The 22,858-nt window shown below is 39.0% G+C and overlaps 1 long non-coding RNA gene across 1 annotated transcript; it reads left to right on the forward strand.

Moving 5' to 3' along the window:
• The first annotated feature begins 330 nt into the window (after window positions 1–330).
• LOC119859274 lies at window positions 331–7,557 on the forward strand. The gene is made up of 3 exons (XR_005294169.2): window positions 331–846; window positions 5,009–5,208; window positions 6,158–7,557. It is a non-coding gene; the product is annotated as an uncharacterized LOC119859274 (long non-coding RNA).
• Window positions 7,558–22,858: the final 15,301 nt, after the last annotated feature.

The raw sequence follows: 22,858 nt of genomic DNA on the forward strand, positions 1-22,858 counted from the left end.
TGAAATGATACATTGCAGACTGAAAATTCAATTTGGAAGCATCAAAACAGCCATAATGAAATGTTTTGTTTTGATAATGTCAAAAGGTAATGGGGACTCACTCATCACTGGGGTGCCTCCTTGTAGCTATATCTGGGTGTGATGCGGCATCTGCCCCACACTAGCCCGTAAAGAGTTAATAGAACCCTAAGGAGGCTGCGCAACAGACAGCCAATGGAAGAGGACCCTAGGGAGGCTGTGCAGGAGACAGCCAATTGGAGAGTGCTATGAGCAGCAGCAAATCAGAGCCAGGCAGGCCCATATAAGAAGAGCTGCAGTGTAGAGAAGGTCAGTCACTCCCTGGAGCTTGAGAAAGACTGGCTGCCTTGCAAGCAGAGAGCAGTTAGCACCTTGAACAGAACATTGCTGGGCAGGATCAGGGGAGCGAGAGTGAGCTCCCAGCAGACTCCCTAAGACAAGGGTGAAGGTGATGCTGAGCTGTGGGGAAGTGGCCCAGGGAAGTAGACTGCTGGGTTGGAGGGGATACAGCACGTGGCTGCCATCTACAGGGTCCCTGGGCCGGGACCTGGAGTAGTGGGTGGGCCCAGGTTCCCCACCACCACTCTACCCCTCGCCATAGAGGAAGTGTCTGAACAGTGGACTGCCGTTCACCCAGAAGGAGGGAGGGGAGGGGAGGGGAGAACAGGGTGTGACACAGCCAGAGGGCTGTGTCCTGAAGAGGACGCTGTATCTTTTGGGACGACACGCATCTTGGAGCATAAGTGACGGCAGCGAGACATCACCAGACAAGGGTGCAGGGATGGACTAACCTAATTCCCAGTACAGCCAGCAGGAGGTGCTGCAATGGTAAGACAAACCCCATCACAGCGGCGATTAGTCTTGTCCAATCTGGCACCTCCTCCTTCAGTTGCTTGCCCCATAGTCTCTCTCTCTCTGGATTCAGGGGGCTCTTTCTTTGTGACTTGGCCCTTTGACCAGGTCACTATAGTCCTCCCCTTCTGGGGTTTCAAAGTCCCACTGGACAAACAGTCTATCTACAGTCTCAAGCTATCTTCTGATCCACTTCCAAGGCTGTGCTACTTTCTCAGTGACTGGTAGGGGAACCCAAGCCCACCCACTACTCCAGGCTCTAGCCCAGGTACCTTGTGCCCAGCAATATGGTCTTTCAAGCTCTGACCCTGTTGCTGTTTCTCTGGGCTCTTTTCTATCTCTCTCCTTTACTGTCTCTGGATTTACCTACTGGATTTACCACTGAAACTTCCTCTATTCCTGTGGCTACTTCACCCCTCTCAGCTTCTTGCCAGAATCCATAGCCTAAGGCAGGATCCTAGGGCTTTCTTTCCACTTAGAACTCTACCTTCTACCTAACCAACTCACCTCCTCTCTAGGTAGTGACTGCAGAGCTATTCCCTGCAGACTCTCTTCTACCACCAACTTTCTCTCTTTATAAACCTATCCCAGCTCCTCCCCACACTGGCTACCAGATTAATGCCTGGAACAATCAGCCATTAGCTCTCATCAGTCCCTGGTTGTCCACCAGCTGCAGCCTATAAGGTTAATTGGCCTATTTCACCTGGTCAGGCCTTGTGTAGGGTAGACACCCTATCATACAAAACTTTATAAAAAAAGATTGAACAAAACACAAAGTTTAAACAAAATGAGCGTTGAAATTAAATACTCCATTTTGAATTGTTTCAAAATTTGTCTGTCAAAAATATCACTGAAATTGACAGGTTCTTGCAGAACATTTCAAGTTCAACAAAACAGATTTTTCCAACCAAAAATGTTGAGTACAAAAGTTTTTGACCAACCCTAAATTTAATATTTCTTAAAGCTGATAAGATTCCACAATTACTACCTAAAGCTATCTCAATTTCTAGAAATATGACCATTCTTATGTATTACTCATAGAACACATCCTTTGTTAGTGACAGACTAGAAACAGCTGCTACCAGATTAATGCCTGGAACAATTTAACAGAAATGTATACAGTAAAGGTGTTAAAGTTGAAGCACAGAACATATTTATAAAGTGATGTTTTAATGTACAGAAAAGGGAATCACAATGTCACTCCTGAAATGCAATGAACAAATACTGTTTTTCTTGCAAATATTTTCTTCACTAAACATGATGAACACTAACACCTGCTTTTAACTCAAACATATAACTTCTCCATCTCTCTCACTCGCACATCAAGGTATTACCTATTATCAGGCCTCATTTGTGTTCCTTGAGTAGCCAAAACACCCTTTACAAAGAGTTCTGGGTGTACAAAGAAGATGAAATTAATGTATTAGTACTGGACCTATGCAAGGTCCTCCATGCTGCGGTACCCCTGCACAGGGTGAGGCTGGAGCAAATATGCAGGGGAGACTTCCACCCAAGCCCAGGAGGTGTGCGTTGTGCAGAGTATTGGGGGTAGACTGGAAGAGAGGCCACTAAATCTACACTTACATGGATCTGGTGGCCGAGAAACCCCACTTACGGTTTTTGGAAGCCAACAGCAGCTTCTCTAGCCCCTAGGCCAGAGTAATGATCAGGGAGGGCTGGGAAGGGGATATGCAGCAGCTGCACAGCCTGTCCCAGGGCTGATAGGGTGGATTCTGACCCTAGTCCTCTGTTAGTTAGTTCCCTACACAAAGTCTATTTAGGCAGGCTGTGTATCAAGGGAAGAGAAGTGATGAATTTCACCTAGAATGCAGTACTGAGCCAATTGCCAATTACTGGTTACCACAGCAGTGCTAAAAGAAGGAAATTAAGGAATGTGATTCAGGGTGAAAAAGAAGCTGATGCCCCCAACAGATGATTAGGATGAGAAACTTTTCAGAATATCACTGCAATTTTTCTGTTACAGCAACTTACATTAAGCAGCCTCAACAAAGTTCCTCATCTGGGGTTCAGTGTTAAACTGTAAGAGTGATATAACAGCTGGTAATTAAGATGAAATATAAATAAAAAGTAAGGTGTAGGAAGTACCAGAAAGAACAATGCTGCAGGAGACAGAAGTCTATAACAGAGAAACTCTAATGTAAGGAAAAACTATACTGGACTTAAAATACAGGGCCAGAAACTTGGCTCTGCTCTGGCAGTATGAAGCGAGAAGATCTGCCCCATAAGCATCTCCAGTTGTCAGAACTGCCCCTTAGGAAACAAGACAAAAGATTAAGCCTCCTTTATGCCAGTCTCAGGATTGGGGGAGTATAAAAATGGCTTAAAACCACCTTTGATGCCTCCACATTCTGGTCTTGCACCAAGCACGGCTTGGCCAGATGGAGGGTCTGGCCCAAAGAATTAGATACAGTAGAGGTAGCTAAAAGAAGACTTTGAACATTGAACTACTCAGAGGTACCAAAATCAGTTCAATGTAGAAAAAAAATCTGCCTTTTGCCAGTCTTTATCATACGTACACAGCATGTGCGCATCATAAAATAAAAAAGTAAAAAGGTACATCCAAATGTCATTATTAATGACTAATGAAAAACAAAGTCAAAGTCAAATCTGAATGCAATGAATAATGACAGCTTTGATTAATCTTTATCACACAAGTTATAGGTGCATTTTCTAAAACATCAGAAAAAAAAATGAGTTAGAGAGCTCACATAGCAAGAGACAAGTCTTATGTGACATCAAATATAAGGAAACCATGGAAACTTCTCTTGCAAAAATAATGAGCTTGGTATATTCTGTTAAAACACATCAAAGTGTATATCAAGTTAACATAAACAAACTTAGATGAAACAGAATTCCAAAGGGTGCCACAGAAACAAAAGCTGGCCGCATTAGCTGTACCTAAGAGATAGATAGATAGATAGATATGTAATAGTAGCTGCCCTGCTAGCTAACTGGGGATCATGACAAAGAGCCTTGAATAACTGGGGGTGGGGAATTCTCCTTAGACACTGATGTCTTTCCATTTCATAATGTAATTCATTTTAATTCTGTGTTTAATTGTATTTGACTGTTTTTAATTACAAAGAAATAACAGAACAAAACAACTCCCTACAGTAGCTTATTTCAGAAGGGAGAGATTTTAGAAAGGAAATAAGAACTAGGTAACATTTTGCACCTTAGTTTTGCTATAACTTCATTAAGCCACCCCTGAAAGCCCGATGAAAGAACCACAGAAAGACCTGGCATTCTTTCAGCAACAAAAATCCTCCAAACAACAAGGAGATCATATTTCTACTTTACTGTTTATACGTTTGGTGCTATAAGCAGGCATAGTTTCAGTCACTGAGAAAAAACCCAAGGCAACTCCCCCTCCTTCTACTGATGACAAAAATGTTGTCCCTTATACAGCAAAAAAGCAATATATAGTATTTTTACTTTTGTTTTCTTTATCTATTTTTGTTTGTCATGAGCTAGCCTGCCTACATTGTAAAGAAATTCCTTCCTGAACACTTTACAGCTTTGCTATTGTTCAATGTTACAGCCAAACAAAACTCCAATCTTACAGCCAAACATTACAGCAAAACTCCAGACACCACCACCTTCCCTTAAATACTTCCCCCAACAATACCTCTGTGTTATACACTCAACCACAAAAGACAAAGAGCTAAACACAAAGTAATAATGATTAAGAATACATAGTGGAACTTTGCTAATTGTGGCTATGCTGATTGTGAGGCTGCATATTACTAAAATTTCATTAATTTTGCATACTACAGCATATTTCGTGCTATTCAGAGAAGTACTAGCATAAATAATCAAAATTAAACTACAATTATAGAACCAAGTACTTTGATTTTATCATGTTTGTTGGTTTACATGCTAATTTGCAATGATCAATCATTTATAATGGATCTTCCAGGCATTCGTGAAATTATCCAATACCTAGATACAGGAGCCTTCAGTTCCTATTCAGACAAAATTCCTGTTGACTCAATAATTTTCCCTGTACAAAGGCTGCAGGAGCAGGACTACAATAAGGCTATGTAAGATAACATGCTATATAACATTTAATTGTTCCTTTACTTTGGGGCACCCTCTCACAAATAATCTATAAAAGAAGACATCAGTGGCTGGGACATGTGCTGAGAATGGAAAAAGAACACTTACCAAATACTGCCCTTGAATGGAAGCCAGAAAACGCAAGAGAGGAAGACCATGAATAACATGGAAATGAACAGTTCTGAACAACATCAAGCACTTCAACATGAAATGGGAAGATTTGGAGAGAAGGGCAGTTGACAGGCAAGGATGGCAAATGTAGGTAGCCCAATGTATAGCAAAGCATGGGATGGACTAAGGTCTAAAGTCACTTTGGGACAGTGTTCTTTGGGTCCATGTGCATAGAGGGAACCCTCCACACACAGATCTCTTGCCTCCCTCATACAAGCAGAAGCCAACTGCTTCCACAGCACTCTTCCCCCATGTTCCGGGACTCCATGATGAGTTCTCCATGGATCAGGAGTGTATGGCTAATGAGGGAATGGTCTGGGGTAGAAGGGCATGAGTTGGGGTTAGGTTGGGGAATGTTCATTGTCAACTCTCAAGCTCTGTGGGAAGCCATGAAAAAGACTGCCCATCTCTGTTGTAGCCTGCCCCTTCACGGGGGGGGTTGCAAGAGTAGCCCCTCGCAAAGGAAGCCCTGGTTGCATGGTTTCAAGGTAATCAATGGGAGTGGAGGCATTCAGCACTTCACAGAATTTAAGCCAAAAACCTATTTCATTTACTATCTGCAAAGAAGCGACTGAAAAACTTAAGACTTTTTTCTACACTTGGTAAATTCCAACATCCGAACTGATTATTAACATTGAATTATAAAGCCAAGAACACACTGGCTTATGAAACCTATGCCTTATAGTCAGGAATACTTACTTAAATGCATGATGAGAGAAATGGTACTACAAAGCAGCTCCTGTAGTGCTTATGAAGGCTTGATCATGTATCCCTTGTGCACTGAAAACTCCCAAGTCTACAATGTAATGGGAGATTTGGGTGCTCTGGGAATGCAGGATCAGGCCCAAACATAGAAACCATTAGTTTTCCCCTTTTACAACATTAAACAGAAACGTAACAATGTATAAAAAACAAGTAATTTGTTTAAGGAACGAGAGCAAGGGGAGCTTGTGCAGGTGCAGGCAGTTCTTGGTAACCTCAAGAGGCAGAACAATTATCAGTCTATTCCACTTAATTTCTCTTTTTAAATTAACAGCTGCATCTACCATGGGAGAAAGGAAAGAAGAGTGCTGGGCTTTTTAGTCTCTAAGGTGGTTTGAGCAAATAAGACACTCAGCAGGCAAGTTTCAAAATTCTGCTCTAACATATGCCTCTCCATAATCACCAGGTTTTCTGTTTATAAAATGTTCTATACTTTACTAAACCAGATTAATAGCATGGGGGAAGGAAGGGGAATAGCATCAGCACCTGATGTGATCAACTGTTAAGATGACAATATAAGGTGTTGATTCCATTTTAAAAGATAATCCATAGCAAATTCTGCTCGGTTACACTCAGGCAGCCCTATAGACTTCAGTGTGTCTCAGAATTAAGTCCCCCTTGCTCAGAGTAGTCAGTGCAGCATACACACCAATTCACCCTTTTTAAGTATCTTAGTATATTCTCCAGAAAGCTAGTACTATCCACTTGATTGCTGCTGAGTGTTCCATGATCATTTTACTGAAACCAATGGCATATTAATGGGTAACAGCAGCCCAGCAGATGTGACAGGGGAGCAGCAATGAAAGGGTTATCATGCATTTCTACAATATATACTCTCCTTTGCTTCTACACAGACACCAGCATTTATTGGAGTTGAGTTGTACTATCATAAATAGTCTCATTAGGGTATAATAGGGTATAATGAAATGTTGTTTTGCATTTCTAAGTAGTCTGAGACTGCAAAATTTTGGGAGAGCAAAATAGAGGGTCTCCTCCAAGATACACAGCAATTTTTTTGCACTGTGGACCAGCCTCTTATCAGTGGTGTGCCTCAGTTTCCACACCCTGTAAAATGAAGACTAAAAGAAAATGTATCCACCTTTGGAAAGTGCTTTGTCATCTTGGGTTTACATGCTAGGTATTATAACATTGCAAAAGCAGATGACTATTATTGATCTCCTCCCTGGCAACAAGTACATCCCTTCCAGTATGTGCCTAATCTCCAGCCACCCAAAGAATTAAGGCCTCTGAAATGTAAGCCTCCCACACAGTAACATGCTATTACCCAGCCTAAAGTGCACAAATGTAATAACTGAGATCTTTAGGTGAAAAATGATGCATTACAGAACATTCCAAAGATGGGTACATATTGTTACCCCATTTTACAGAAGAGCACAACAAAATTAAGGCTCTGTGCACTGTTAAGGGAATGAATGAGCTCCAAAGACAGTGGGTCTACTCATGTGAGTAAGTGCTCATCAATGTGAAGAACAAGTCTGCAAACAGGCCTTCTGAATTCTCCTAGTTTTGCGTCACTTTTTCATTACTGTCTTTCTCCTAAACATGTTTTTGTTGTTACATCATATCCAAATGTTTGAGGAGTATATGAACTGGTTACATTTTGAATCCATTCAGCATTTTTCTTTCTGGGAAATTAAATTAAATGAGCCAGTTAACAGATCGGTGTCTCTTTCAGTGACAGATACATATATAGTATGTCGGAAATTGACTAGGCATCCATATATTTTGCAGAATGTCCAACCCTAAAATAGACATCCCATCACTGCTTAGAACTTAGACCTTAATGAAAAGTTCCCACCTCCATGTAGGCAGAATGCAGATGGACATGAGTGTACATAGCCAAAAGACTATGTACCGTACATGCATCGTGAGTGTGTGGAGGGCAAGGATTCGTAGCCAGGAATGTCCAAACAGCTGTGCATCCTAAACTTAGGTACCTATGAGTAAGGAGATGTGCCATAATTAATCCAGCTCTGAGCTGGATTAATTTTCAGCAATAAATAAAAAGTAGCTTCCATAGTGACATAAGGAGAATTTTGGCCCATTTATATGAAGTGATGCAAAGGAAGCACAGAGAGGCGCCAGTACAGTGAGTTATTTTAGGGGGAGATTTCCAAAGCCACAAATAGGAGTTAGGTGCCCCACTCCCACTGCCTTTAAATGTCAGTTAGGTACCTAACTGCCCTTCATGCTTTTGAAAATATTTTCATTAGACATCAAAATGTTATAAATTTTGTCCATATTTATTTGTATTACTAAAGTTGTGGGTGCAAATACAAAGAAAATCCCATTAAGAACAGAATGAAAATACAGGTACAAAAGCACTAAATATTTTTTATCATTCTGCAGAAGCCCAAAGAATCAAGGAATCTAGCTGACTTCTACATTTTAATATTGGCTATTGTTTATAACGTCTATTATTACATTACTTCTTATAACTTTGTAGCTAAATATTGCTGTTTCAATCTCCTTTTTGGTCCAGGATACCATTGGAAATAGTATTTTTAATAATTGTACCAGGTAACATTTTTCATAAAAAATTAATGCTAGGAGCGGAGGGTAGGGAGAGAAGGAAATAAAGAATTCAAAAACATTCATTCCTATAAAATATTCACAAACATCCATTCATTTTAATAGTATTCATGGCACCCTGTATTCATTTTCCAAGAACAATGACAAGAGAATTTTTATTCATAAACAGGTTCTCAGAAAGAGAAAGTGCCTTAATGCTTCTATAAATGTATATTTGCAAGACTTCTGCTCTAGAAATGCATGCATCCATCTTGAAAACTCTTGCTTCTCTCATGAGCTATTCAAGAAACAATACCTTGTGATTCAGATAACCAATCACACAGCATAAAAAGTGAATTATCACTAGCAAAAACCTGAAGTACTATTCATTATGAACAGTTTACAAATGAATTAATCAAATTAGCAAAAATCCACACTTGTACGCAGAAAATTCCGAACCAAAAAAAAAGAGAGAGAAATTCCTCAAATAAATTGTTTGCTGTGAATATTTCACACAACTCTAAAAGAGACAGACTACAGAAACTTTTATCTCCCCACTCTGTGCATTTGTTTTGGGTTGTGAAGAGATCGTAGGGAGTGGAGGATAGTTAAAAGAGTAAAAAGAAAAGGAGTACTTGTGGCACCTTAGAAACTAACAAATTTATTAGAGCATAAGCTTTCGTGAGCTACAGCTCAGTTCATCGGATGCATCCGATGAAGTGAGCTGTAGCTCACGAAAGCTTATGCTCTAATAAATTTGTTAGTCTCTAAGGTGCCACAAGTACTCCTTTTCTTTTTGCGAATACAGACTAACACGGCTGCTACTCTGAAACCAGTTAAAAGAGTGTCTCTAATCCTGTCTGCTTTGTTTCAACAGGTCCTTCTGTGGCAGTGCAAGAAAAATATTGTCTTTTTAAAAAAACATTGTACATGTGCTGAAATAATTAATTGATGCCCTCAGATTACCAACCATCTGCAACTTTTCCTTAGATGGTAAAACCTATATTTTAATAACTAGTCTTCATTTGTATGGGATTTTAGGCAATATGCCTTTGATCACTTAAAATAAAATATAAATGACATGGCCCTTCAAACATCTCAGCAGCTGGCATGCTGCCAGCAAGCCATGGAGAGCACTCTGCACTCGTGTGTGCATTTAACTGACACTGTTAGGTAGATTAGGCCCCCAAGTTGAAGGGTTACTCTAACAAAAATAAATTTACAATACCTGATATTAACAAAAATATTTTCATGATTTTCTAAAAATGAAATGAAAATAGTTATCTGGGCTCTTTTAATTTAACTTAAACATTCTCCTGCAGTGTTTACCCCGCAACCTTTCAGCACTGGCTGGCTGTGATGTTATGAACATTAGGGCTCATGAATCACACTTCAGCTCCTGGAATGTTAAGTTTCAGAAGTTTACACAGCCTACTTGGCCAGCACCCATTACAGCTGGAATTTTTGATTAAGTGAGTCCATAAAAAAACCAGACTATTTATAATAGGGAATCCAACAAAAAAATGTATAAAGAAAAGGAGTACTTGTGGCACCTTAGAGACTAACAAATTTATTAGAGCATAAGCTTTCGTGAGCTACAGCTCACTTCATCGGATGCATTTGGTGGAAAAAAATGTATGAACACAAAGTCATATGGGGCCCCTTTCTACATCAAAACAGGGCACTTTGTATCCTCCACAGCACTATGAAAAGAAAACTCTATTCATCCATTCAGCACCTCCCTAAAACTGAGTCTCACAGTTTCTCTTGTGGAGGCAGGGTTGCTATCAAGAATTAAAGTAAATGGAAGGAGAGGAGTGTAGCTCCCCCTCTTCAGCCTGGCTTGGGACAGTAGCGGTGTGTCTCAGCTCCCCTTCATACGTAGCTGGTGCACTGAGAGCTCCCTCTCCTGTTTCAATCTTGTTTAACCAATGGGTACAATCATATTAAAAAGTGAGCTGTAGCTCATGAAAGCTTATGCTCAAATAAATTGGTTAGTCTCTAAGGTGCCACAAGTACTCCTTTTCCTTTTATGAATACAGACTAACACGGTTGCTACTCTGAAACCTGTCATTAAAAAGTTAGGGAGTAAGGCACTGGGTGAGATTTAGAGCTCGACAGGAAATGACTTTTTTTCCTGATGAAAAATTTCAATGAATGTTTTTAACAAAAATTTTCTTTGAAATATTTCAGGTTTTCATCAAAATATCAAAAACCTTTTTTTAAAAAAAATTTGGTAATGAAAACTTAAACCACTTGGTTTTAAACCATGTTTTGGTTGAAAACTGAAAAAAATTAGGGAGGAAATTAGGAGGAAGTGTTAGTGGAAAAAAACAAACATTTCTGCCAAAAACAGATTTCCCCCACCCCAAAAATGTGTTAATCCAAAAAGCAATTGTCACCAGAAAAAAGTTTCAGTGAAAATCTTTTGACTAGTGGGAATGCATTTGTTTTGCAGCAATGTTTCAAGGGACATCAACAATATATCAAAAAATGCGAGGGGTGAAGGGACGGGGGAGGGAACACCCTTCTTACTGATTGCATCTGTCTGTGTCTACAGCCTTGCCTGTGCAAGGAACTACAACATTATACTCTCTCAATTGACCATTGACTTTGAGAGAGCCAGGACTTTATGCAAAATCCATGGACAAAAAAATGTTTACAACAACACCACATGTGGAGGCCCCTGAGACTTAAATTGGAATTTAAAGCAGGGAGCACTAGCTAAATTGAGTCCTAAATATTTAGGCCCTGATCCTCAGGTGATTTTGAATGTAGCTGAGAAGATGGGGGAAAATACATAGCTTTATATCACCTCTGGTTCTCAAATGAACAGGGCAATTTAGAACTACTTTAAATTGCACCAGTTTGTAGTGGTCCCTTGGTTATGCCAGCTGGAGAATGCCAGAATATAGCATGCTCTGAGAATGCCTTTGTTATCAGAGCTAGAAAGGGGTGGCATAGAATCAGCTGTGCTATCTCTACTCTGCTGAGGATTTCAGCAGAATCCAAAAAAATCTTCAGCTGCCTCTTCAGTGTAGATTTAAGGCCTCTTTCCACCACCAAAGTGGAACACGCCTCAGTGTGGATCAGGATCTGGTTCTTAATATTTTAAATCTTTAGATAATGTAACACCCACAAATAACAAAAAATAAATTGTAAAGCTGAAATTTCACGCTTAACTCTGCACCAAGGTACTAAAAGGTCTAAAATAAGTGTGCAATAATAATAGAGATAGTACACACTGCGAAGTCAAACCATTACATTGTATGTTATGAAAGGAAGATGTTATCTTCTTATTTTAACAGTGGATAAAAGAAAAGAAGTAAACATGTATCTGACATTACAACACAGGTTGCAATAGCCAAATTTAAGTCAAATTCTGAGCTTTGTGTACATGGTCATAAGTAGTGTAGTAGCCTCCTGCACTAGAATAGTCTGCACAGAGACAACCAACCATGAGGATGGCAGAGCGCAGCGTGGTATGCGGACACAGGCGATCTGTAGTTGTTCTTTGCATATTCAGGGAAAACCAGCACGAGACAAGTGAGGAGTTCATGCAAATAAGCTCCTCCCTCCTTTCCCCACCACCTCATTCTTAGCAGCCATCCGTAGTTTAAGATTCTAGTTTCTCCTGAATTGTGCACCTGCAGTGCAAGGGAAAAGGGCTAAATACCTCTGCTGCAAAAATAAGATGACTAACTCCTTTGAGTGCAAAATTTTCCCGACTGGCTGGCAGTGTGGGTGTCCTTCAGTATTATGGGAACTGATTTTCTCTCTGGCTGACAGCTCTGTTTTGGAATAGTAGCATGTGGGCCCTTGAAGGTTCCCCTTGTCTGTCTGACCATCAGTCAGAGAAATCTCCCCACACCTCTAAGCACGCATACACACACACACACGGAATAGGGAAAGCAAAGTTTACAATCAGGGCCTACCCATCACCAGCCTCCATGCCCAGCTGTTGTCAACCTTATATTGCACTCATGGGCAGGTGAGGAATTGGGTAGCTCTGTAAGCACTAAGCTTCGACCACCATGGCTGTGACGCTCAGCTGAGCTATCCAGCTCTGAAAGGCACCGTGCCAGAGAGGGAGATACAGCCAAGATTTGGTCTTCGGGCTATTTTTCCATATGTGTATTATTTACACTGCAGTTTTCAAAAATATATTAAATATAAGCACTTCAGAAATATCAGAGCTTATCACCATGCAATTAAATAAAAGTTTAAATATGTGTACAAATTTTGAAAATCAGCTTTATTCATCCTATTGATCATGAGGGCTTTGAAAGACCCATTACAGCCTCTCATGGAAATTGATACTCACGCAGTTTTAAATAATCATTTCTGATTATTACAGTCAGTTGAGCAAATTCTTATTAGCTCACCAACCACTGACCTGATGCAATGCATTACCTCTGTACAAGCTCTTCGGGTGCATCATTTCAGTGCACTAAGTGCACATGTACAGTCATTTCAGTATGAAAAACTACTTGGAAAAAGTTACTATGTACATGTGGTAGATGGTTATAAAGCTCAGTGTCTTGGCTGGTTTTCTTCTCTTTTCAAAACACACCAATTAGACCACCCAAAGTGTGAAGTAATCATTTACCAAGTTTTTATTTTTAAAATAAAGTTGATTTTCACAGTTACTGGTCTATAAAACAATTTAAAATATTTTACTGGCTGACTGCCATTTTGTTTTACACAGGTCAAAGGTTTTGTTTTACACAGGTTTTACAAATAGGTCAAAGTGATTTAAAAAAAAAATCAGAAAAATCTATTCACTCCCATTCTGAAAACTTATTTACTAGGCTGTGAATTCTCAAAGACAAGATGAGTGATAGCACAGAAGGTTGTTACAGAAATAGACTTTGGATTAGGTCCCCATTGAGGAATGGTTGTGACAGGCTGAAGGGATTCCCCAACTCACTTGTCCTTGCCTGAAAGAAGAACATTAGCTGAAAAGACAGAGGGTATTAAAATGACTACTCATTTCTGAGAGGAATATAGATAATCCAACCTGCAGACAAAAACCTCTCATAAAACAACAGGTAAGATTCTGTGCTAAGCATCTAAGAGGCATGGCACAGAATTTAGCCTGGGGGAGGGGAGCTATGGTGGCTTTAAGCCACCTTTGCACATCTTCCAATCCTGGGCTGCTCTGGGGCTGGAGAGGCCCCCAGCATAAAGACAGTCCTGGGGGTCTATCTAAGTTATAGCAGCTTCCATGGCTTTCCTATGTGCTGCAATCATGCCTGGAATCTCCACAGCACTGTGTGCTATCTCACCCCGCCACCCACCCACACACACACACACAAACTAAAACACCTCTCCCACCCTGTTCCAAGCACACCCTTAGACCAGGACTTGCAAGGGGATACTCACAAGACACCTACCTACACGCTGTTTTCTGCAGTGCCTACACAAAAGGAATCCTCCCCTGTGGGGAATCAGAGCTTTTGGGTGACTTTACGCCATTTTGGCATAAAAGGGGCACAGCAGGGATAAGGATCTCACCTGACATATCTACTCTATTATGTTGTAATAGTTCTTAATTTGAGGGCAAAGTGTGAAATTTCCCCTTTCCCAGTGTAATGCCTTCTCTATCCTCCTTAAGTCGTCCGTCCTTCCTTCCAGCTTATTTTCCAGCAAGCACTTCCCAAATTAGGCAATTGTGGTGGGAAGCTTATTGTGCTTTTGGGTGTAACTATTAGGGGCAGAATTTATCCCAATAAGGGGACACTGTATCCTGTGTGGCTATGGCATTGGATTCTGTGAGACAAAGTAAGTACTGGAGAAGGCTGACAGTGAGTTACACCCAGGATTAAATTAGCTTTATGTCTTTGGTCTCTGAATATCTATCTATCTATCTATCTACCTATATCTATATCTATCTCTTCTTGTTAGTAGCCCAAACCTAGTCTTTATGCCAAGCCCAAGTAAGCAGACTGGAACAGGAATGGGAGATGTTTTATATCAATGGGTGGTAGTGGAATCTACCTTACTAGAGCTACAGAAGAGCTGCTTCTTGGTCACTTTTGCAGCCTAAGGACTATAGGCACATCTGCAACTGGTGCCTCTATCCTACAAGGAATTTTGTTGTTAGATCAGCATAATGTTCAATCCACCAACCCCTCATGCAGTTTACCACTAATACCATCCGTGGCCGAGTGGAAAGATCCCAAATCATGAGAGGCCAATTCTCTGGTTAGACTTAATAATAATACCTTGAACTTTAATGCTTTAGTGCTTTACACATAATGACTTTACAATGATGGGTGTCATTATCTTCATTTTACACGTGGGGAAACTGAAGCACAGAGCGATGAAGTAACTTAGTCAGTAACACATAAAATGGCAGTGCCCAGAACAGAACCCAGGTTTCCTGACTCCCACTCCTGTGCCTTCTACACTCGATGTTTCTGAGTAATACAAAAAGCTACCAAAGAATCATCATGCCTCTCTACATTACATTCCTTCCTATCCATGCTATGAATGTCTGAAAAGTTCTAGAAGTTTAGTCTCATAATGGGGTGCATCCTATATATAGGTACTGTACTATACCAAGATAAACTACTAAAAATTCACATTACTTCCTGAAAGAGTCAACCTTTACTAGCTTATTTTTTAAGGCAGACATCTCTGGAATGCAAGAAATGCCACATGCTGCAGTGCCCTTAGATAAATTTATTACCAGTAGTATGTCTCACTTACAACTTAGTAATTGCCGCATCTCAGTTTAATTAAGAAGCATGCAAACACAAATTCTGAAACTTAAAGGATGAGCTCAAATTCCAAAGGGCTACAGACATATCAACGAAAATTAAAAATAGCTAAGGGACCATTACATAATACAAGAAGATCTTTGCAAGAAAGTAATAATGTAAGCAAACAATAATGCTCTAAAAGTTCAATTTAATATCTGCATAATAAAATCTTTGATAAAATTAGAAACCTGAAATTATTCCACTATTATCTTCTACCAAGATAATTATCTCAAAATTGTCATGTGTAATTTAAACTATCTGCTGCCACTATATAATTTGTGGTATATTTTCTCAGTCCTGTACACAGTAGAATCTAGCTAATCCTCAGTTTGCTAATTTGCAAAATTTATTATCCACAAAAGAAAACGGGCAGTCTCTCCCTATCTCTCAACAACAGGTCTAATAGCACAGGCTGCAGTAAGCTCTCATGTTTCTGAGAGATCACTGTTTTTATAAAATCATTATATTCACAAAATATACCCAACTTGTCAGACTAAATGAACAATGGACAATGTCATACTGCCTCCTTGCTTTTGTACTGTATTTAATTCCCTTGCTAATTTGCAAAAAATTGGGGATTTGCAATAGGTATCCCTGTCAATAGTCAAATTAGTGAGGTTCTGACATATACAGCATCTGTATCCACATCATCCACACTTATATTTAGATATTGTGTAAAATAAGTGAAAATCTAGGCAAAGACACAGGTAGTATCCATATGTTTCTTAAATTAAATATGTAATATCAATAAAAAACAGTGCTCCATGCTTGTTTTTATTGCACTTTTAACACGCCATCATTGGAAGGATGATATCCGAAAATAGATTGTACTGAATTTTTGGATAAATTCAGTCAGAAAGACTGATATTTCGCTAAATATTTATGCAAAATGTACAGAAAATAAAAAATAGAAATAATATCTCTCTAGTTATGATTTGCATTAATGATAAAATGCTGTTTTTACCATGTATTGTTTTCACTGATAGTTCATACCAATAGTGAAAAGGATACAATTTCTGAATGAAACCTAGGTGCCACAGATGAAAATTTTACACTTTTACTTGTCTGATTCACCACTTACGTTCCTCAGATAAGAGCCGTCATATTTTTGATGCAAATTCCAGCGATTTACATGTTTCAAACTGGCAAGCAGACAGTGTCTTCCTAGAAAAGTTGCCACACTTGCACAATCCCCAAATGAAATGGCATCGCAGGTTAGAAGGATACAGGAGATTGGATTACCTGTCTGCACCAGATCATTGTTTCTAGGAGATAATCTATAAATTATTAATCCTTCTAATGTTCTTGAGCAATGTAAGGAGGGCTGTGTGTGACCTATTTCAACTTCTTATACCACTATTGTGGGAACAGTTTTATTGCACAAGTGAAATTGGTTATTTTCAATGGCCCTTAGTTTTATTGAATTATAAATGTAATTTATTGCCTTTTCTTTAGATAATGGTTAGTAAGCATCTGTTAGAAGAATCACAACTCTTGATAATACTTAAATCCCAAACTGCAGGGAAATAAATGCTCTTTTGTGTCATTATACTTGTACTTTATTAAATTACATGGTTTCAATAATGCAGTTTTTTTCTAATGCTTCCTGCTTTCCATCAGTTCCTACAAGATTTTACCAGCTGCATGGGAAAAAACAGATAGCACATCAAATCACATTAGGTTGTTCTCTCTTTCTCATCATGTGAGGCCCAAAGGTGAGTTAATTCAAGCCTTCCAGCTAATCTCAAACAGAGGTTGGAACAAATACTGCTTGGAGTTTACATAAAATTATTTATTTAGGCATAAACATTTAAAAGATGAATTCTTCACTTTTATAATAGTAAATAAAGAAGAAGAAAGTCCATCCACTCTGCTCTATAAAACATCACAATTAGGGCTGTTGATTAATCGCAGTTAACTTATGTGATTAACTCAAAAAAATTAATCGGGATTAATCGCAGTTTTAATCACATTGTTAAACAATAGAATACCAAATTAAATGTATTAAATATTTTTGGATGTTTTTCTACATTTTCAAATATATTGATTTCAATTACAACACAGAATATAAAGTGTACAGTGCTCACTTTATATTATTTTTATTACAAATATTTGCACTATAAAAATGATAAACAAAAGAAATAGTATTTTGCAACTCACCTCATAGAAGTATGACAGTGCAATCTCTTTAATGTAAAAGTGCAACTTATAAATGTAGACTTTTTTTGGTTACAAAACTGCAGTCAAAAACAAAACAATGTAAAACTTTAGAGCCTACAAGTCCTCTCAGTTCTACTTCTTGTTCAGCCAATCCTAAGACAAACAACTTTGTTTACATTTAGGGGAGATAATGTTACCCGCTTCTTATTTACAATGTCACCTGAAAGTGAGAACAGGAGTTCCCATGGCACTTTTGTAGCCGGCATTGCAAGTATTTACGTTCCAGATATGCTGAACATTCGTATGCCCCTTCATGCTTTGTTCCAGAGGACATGCTTCCATGTTGATGACGCTTGCTAAAAAATAATGCGTTAATTAAATTTGTGACTGACCTCCTTGGGGGAGAGTCGTATGTCTCCTGCTCTGTGTTTTACCTACATTCTGCCATATACTTCATGTTATAGCAGTCTCGGATGATGACCCAGCATGTTGTCTGTTTTAAGAACACTGTCAGTACAGATCTGACAAAATGCGAAGAAGGTACCAATGTCAGATTTCTAAAGATAGCTACAGCATTCAACCCAAGGTTTAAGAATCTGAAGTGACTTCCAATACCTGAGAAGGATAAGGTGTGGAGCATGCTTTCAGAAATCTTAAAAGAGCAACACCCCGATGCAGAATCTACAGCATCCGAACCACAAAAAGAGAAAATCAACCTTCTGCTGGTGGCATCTGACTCAGATGATGAAAATGAACATGCATCGGTCTAACTGCTTTGGATCGTTACTGAGCAGAACCTGCCATCAGCATGGATGCATGTCTTATGGAATGGTGGTTGAAGTATGAAGGGACATATGAATCTTCACTGCATCTGGCACGTAAATCTCTTGCAACACCTGCTACAACAGTACCATGCAAAGATCAGTTCTCACTTTCAGGTGACATGAAGTGACAAGAAGTGGGCAGCACTATCTCCTGCACATGTAAACAAAACAAACTTGTTTGAGTGATTGGATGAACAAGAAGTAGGACTGAGTGGACTTGTAGACTCTAAAGTTTTACATTGTTTTAGTTTTGAATGCAATTATTTTATGTGCATAATTCTATATTTGTAAGTTCAACTTTCATGATAAAGAGATAGCATTACAGTACTTGTATGAGGTGAATTGGAAAATACTATTTCTTTTATTTTTACAGTGCAAGTATTTATAATAAAAAATAAATATAAAGTGAACACTGTGCACTTTGTTTTCTGTGTTGAAATTGAAATCAATATATTTGAAAATGTGGAAAACATCCAAAAATATTTAAGTAAATGGCATTCTATTCTTGTTTAATAGCGCGATTAATCACAATTAATATTTTTAATCGCTTGACAGCCCTAATCACAATTTAAATTCTTACAAGTGAAAACTACATCACAGTCATTTGTAGTGACTAAATATATAAATAATATATTTTACTGTTATTGCACCTTTCATCCAAGGAGCTCAAAATACTTCACTGTGTATTATTATCTCAGTTTTAAGTGAGGAAACCAAAGCACAATAGTAAATCAACTAGCTCAAAGTCTCTTTCAGTCAGTTGTTGGTGAAACCAGGCAGACAACTCATTTCCTAACTCTCAAGTCTCTGTCCTAATTATTAGACCACGCTGCCTCCCTGAAAGAAACCAATACAGTGCATGTGTAGCACACATGAATAATACCATATGCTGCAACGTTCTTTCAGAGTAAATGTAGCCTATTTGTGTGCACAAAGCTGGATGAAATCCCAGGACTCTATTTTTCCACTCCGTCTCTGTAAAGTGACAATTCCACAAACACATGAGTAACTTTGCATATCTGAGTAGTCCCTGATAAATTTAGTTATACAAATTATTGCTTTGCATAATGAATTTGCAGAGGTGCTAATAAAGTGTATCATTAGATAACACCCTGGTCTGAGGGCTTAACATCTGGCGAGCCAGGTAGGACATGATGAACTGCGAAAAACCATAGAATTTGTTGTTGACTGCCTCAAAAAAGATCTTAGATGTACATGTCGAGCAGCCTCATTGTAGTTATAACAGAAAAGTGCTTTCAAAACAAAAATTAACCCTGGTAACCAAGGAAGGAAGGACATTAGGAGCAGAAGTGGTGACCAAATGGCACAGCTGAATACCTACAGTACCTTGCCAAAGCTCTCAGGAAAAAACAACAGAAAATGTTGCTTGCAATGTTGTTGCTTCCTGTGGCCAGTAATAAGATTTAGGAAATGTTCATATAAAGGTGGAAAAATATTTATCGCAGCCAAAAATAAGCATCTATCATCCCGAATCTCTGTGAGGGTTCAGCATCTGTCCATGCTGAGCACATTGCAGATTCGGGGCCTATGAGACATTTGTGATTCCTGGGACAGAGTGCAGTAAAACTTCAAGGAAAAGTCATTTTGCTTTAATTACGAATATAAAGAGTTACTTGAATAGCAAAGAGTAGGAAGATTCAGATTATCGGGGAACGTCAAGGCTGCTGCAGCTAAAAGATCAAAATCTACAACCCAAAGTACGCAAAAGAATACAATTGAAATATTCTTTTAAAAAAATAAGCAACTTTAAAAATGCTAATTATTTGCTGAAATTACAATTAAAACAAAAAAATTTAAAGTTGAACCCTAGCAAAAATCTGTCACACACTTGTTGAAGCCAGTTTAAGAGAAACCAATTTTAAAAAATGGGAGAAATGGGCAGCTCTTACCAAAAGGACAAGTTAAACTTTAGCAGTCTGGCTCATGGAAGGAAAAGTAAAATAAAAATCTACAATAAGGCATAAATCATGAAAGTGATAATCAGGGCAGCTAGCTCAGGACAGAGCCTGAGTAGCAGGAGACTGCTGAATAGTTCTCTTTGCAGAATCAACAACACAGTATTGCTAAAATTAAAAGTAATTAAACTGAAAAGGATATAGTAAACGAGTAGTCCAAGTTACAAAACCACTGTTATGGTTCAAGAAGAAACATAGCTAAGCAGCCTCAAGAAAGGGAGTATGCTAATTGCAGAAAATTGGAGAATGACAGTACTTGTGACCATAGTTTCACATGAGGAAGCTAAGAACACTATCTTCATGGATGTCATGCAAATTTGCCTCTGTGACTGCTGGACCACAGTCTACTCCCAAGGAGACTTTTCATACCCCATGTACAGCGGCTGGGCTTCTGAGAACAATATGAGATGCACAGACTGGGCATGTTCAATGAATTCTTTCAGAGTCCTAACCAAAGCAGCGAACTGTTTTCTGGTGACATTCAGTCAGCCAGGGAAGAAATAGAAGGTGATTTCAAGTTGAAGACTTTTTCTACCTAAGGCCTGAAGAAGAGTTATCAGAACCTCTGGGGAAATTTTCATTATCATCTGCTCTGCAAAAGATAGTAAAATGGGGAGAGGCAGAAAGGAAGATCCCATAAACAGAGCTCCAGTCCAGGGACTTGACTATCAATGGAGATAGCTTGTCCTGCCAGAAGCAGGCCCTTGGTAGAGGAGAAGGAGAATCGCTATCCTTTAGTTTGTTTTAATTTTACAATATGTAGTAGGATATAACTTTGTATTTTTCTGTCCTTTAAAACCTTGATTGAATAATTGAAATATAGAACATAAAGTACTTTTAATTTGTTGAAGCACAACAAATGGAAAACATCCTACTCAAACAGAAAACACCAAAAGATTGTTATGAACATCACGCCACTTCTGTCCATGTCAGTACAAGAAATGAAAGTATAGAATAATAGGTGAACATATTCCCACCACTAACTGCTGCATAACTCAAAGGAGGACAAACAGATTCACAATATACAGTAGCTACTGAACAATCCTACCAGGATGCAACATTTACACAGAGGTCTAAGTTTGAGGCTAAGCACATGCTTCTGTGTACTTCAGGGCGGAGGAAGCAGATGGGAGCCCACACTATTCTTTCATTTCTGATATAAAATATCACACAATGAGGCACCAGCAGAGAAGAAGGGAAAGGAGAACAAACCGGCTAGAATGTGGAACTAGGGTTAGAAGATGAAGGAGGAAAACAATCCATTAACCAAAACTCCCTCTTGATTCTGTTATCAGTGCTCTTCATGTTTCACTTTTAATTCAAGATGCAATAAAGAAGATCTGGCATTGCAGAAAGCTGCCCTTTGTCAAGATTTTCTCATTACATTAATTTGAAAGCTATGTTTGCTTTAAAGCAAGCTTGTCTGAGCCTGACATGAAGACAAGGATCATCCTCTTTGGTGCAACCATTAGAAACATTACTGAGATCCAAAGTTCAAAAGGATTTTTAAATTTTTAAACATATTTCCTTCATTCTCTAGAATGTTAGACACCCTTTTTGTTTAAAATAACTTTCAAATAAATTTTTTGTTTTCTCCTTTTCATATCTGTTTTCCCTCCATTTAATACAGAAAAGAATAGTACTCAACCAGTTTAACTCACAATATACAGCATTTTACCTCATCATAGATGCCATTTTCTGCCCTTGTAAGCCCCCATTAAAGTTAACAGACTTCGGGTTAGATTGTACCAGATAAAAGGGAGGCCTGAGTAATGGACAATGTGGAGTGATACTGCCCCTGGGATTGCTTGAGGTGAGATTGTGTCACAGAGAGGCACAATCCTATCTTGAGCTTCTGGATGCACAGTGGGTGTGCAGACTGCACCCTCCTTGAACCTTTCAAATATTAATTTGAGCCTGTTCTTCTGGTGCAGCCACTTCACTCAGCAAGCTCTGGACTCCTCACTGACCTTTTTGAGCAATGCAAGACTCCCAGGGCACCTGATAAGAAAAGTTCTTCATTCTTGTCAGGGGTATGCACAAGGTGAGAAGGTTCCTCCACTCTATGTATCAGTACATGTGCACTTTACAGTCTGGCCCTTAATGGAAATTATGCAAGAATGCTGAAAAGCAGAATTTGGTCCTAGCTTTGTATACCCGCATCACAAATTATATCAACGGCATTCTGACAATAGTGTTTGCTGGTTTACTACTACTGCAGAGCCAATAGAAGACAAAACTTTACGGGTTATATCAGGCCTTCCGGCTGCAAAACCCCTGGAAGGGAGACAGAGAACCTAGGAACACCATAAGGTTTACCTTGTGAACTTTTCAACTATTGCACCCCTCATAAGATTTGGGGATCAGGGAGGAGGCAGGACTTTGTACATTCCTTGTAAATAAACAGGATTTCATCAAAACAAATACCAGACTCCACTGTCAATTTCTACTCGCAACTGTAACAACCTGCAGAGTCCCAGTCTTTGACTAGCTGTGTGGTCTAAAGAGGTAGCATTATGAAGGCTTTTCACAAAATAAAACCAATTCCCCTAAGATCAAATTAAATGCAAAAAACCCACACATGTGAGGTTTTCAAACCATTTTATGAATATTTTGCTCAGTCCCCTACTACATATATACAGTTATATTAAATAGGCTTTGGATGGGACATAAACCCACGTTTCAGTGCAGCAATAAACCTCTAAATACAAGGGCT

The sequence above is a fragment of the Dermochelys coriacea genome, chromosome 7 (assembly GCF_009764565.3).
Source record: "Dermochelys coriacea isolate rDerCor1 chromosome 7, rDerCor1.pri.v4, whole genome shotgun sequence".
NCBI lineage: Eukaryota > Metazoa > Chordata > Testudines > Dermochelyidae > Dermochelys > Dermochelys coriacea.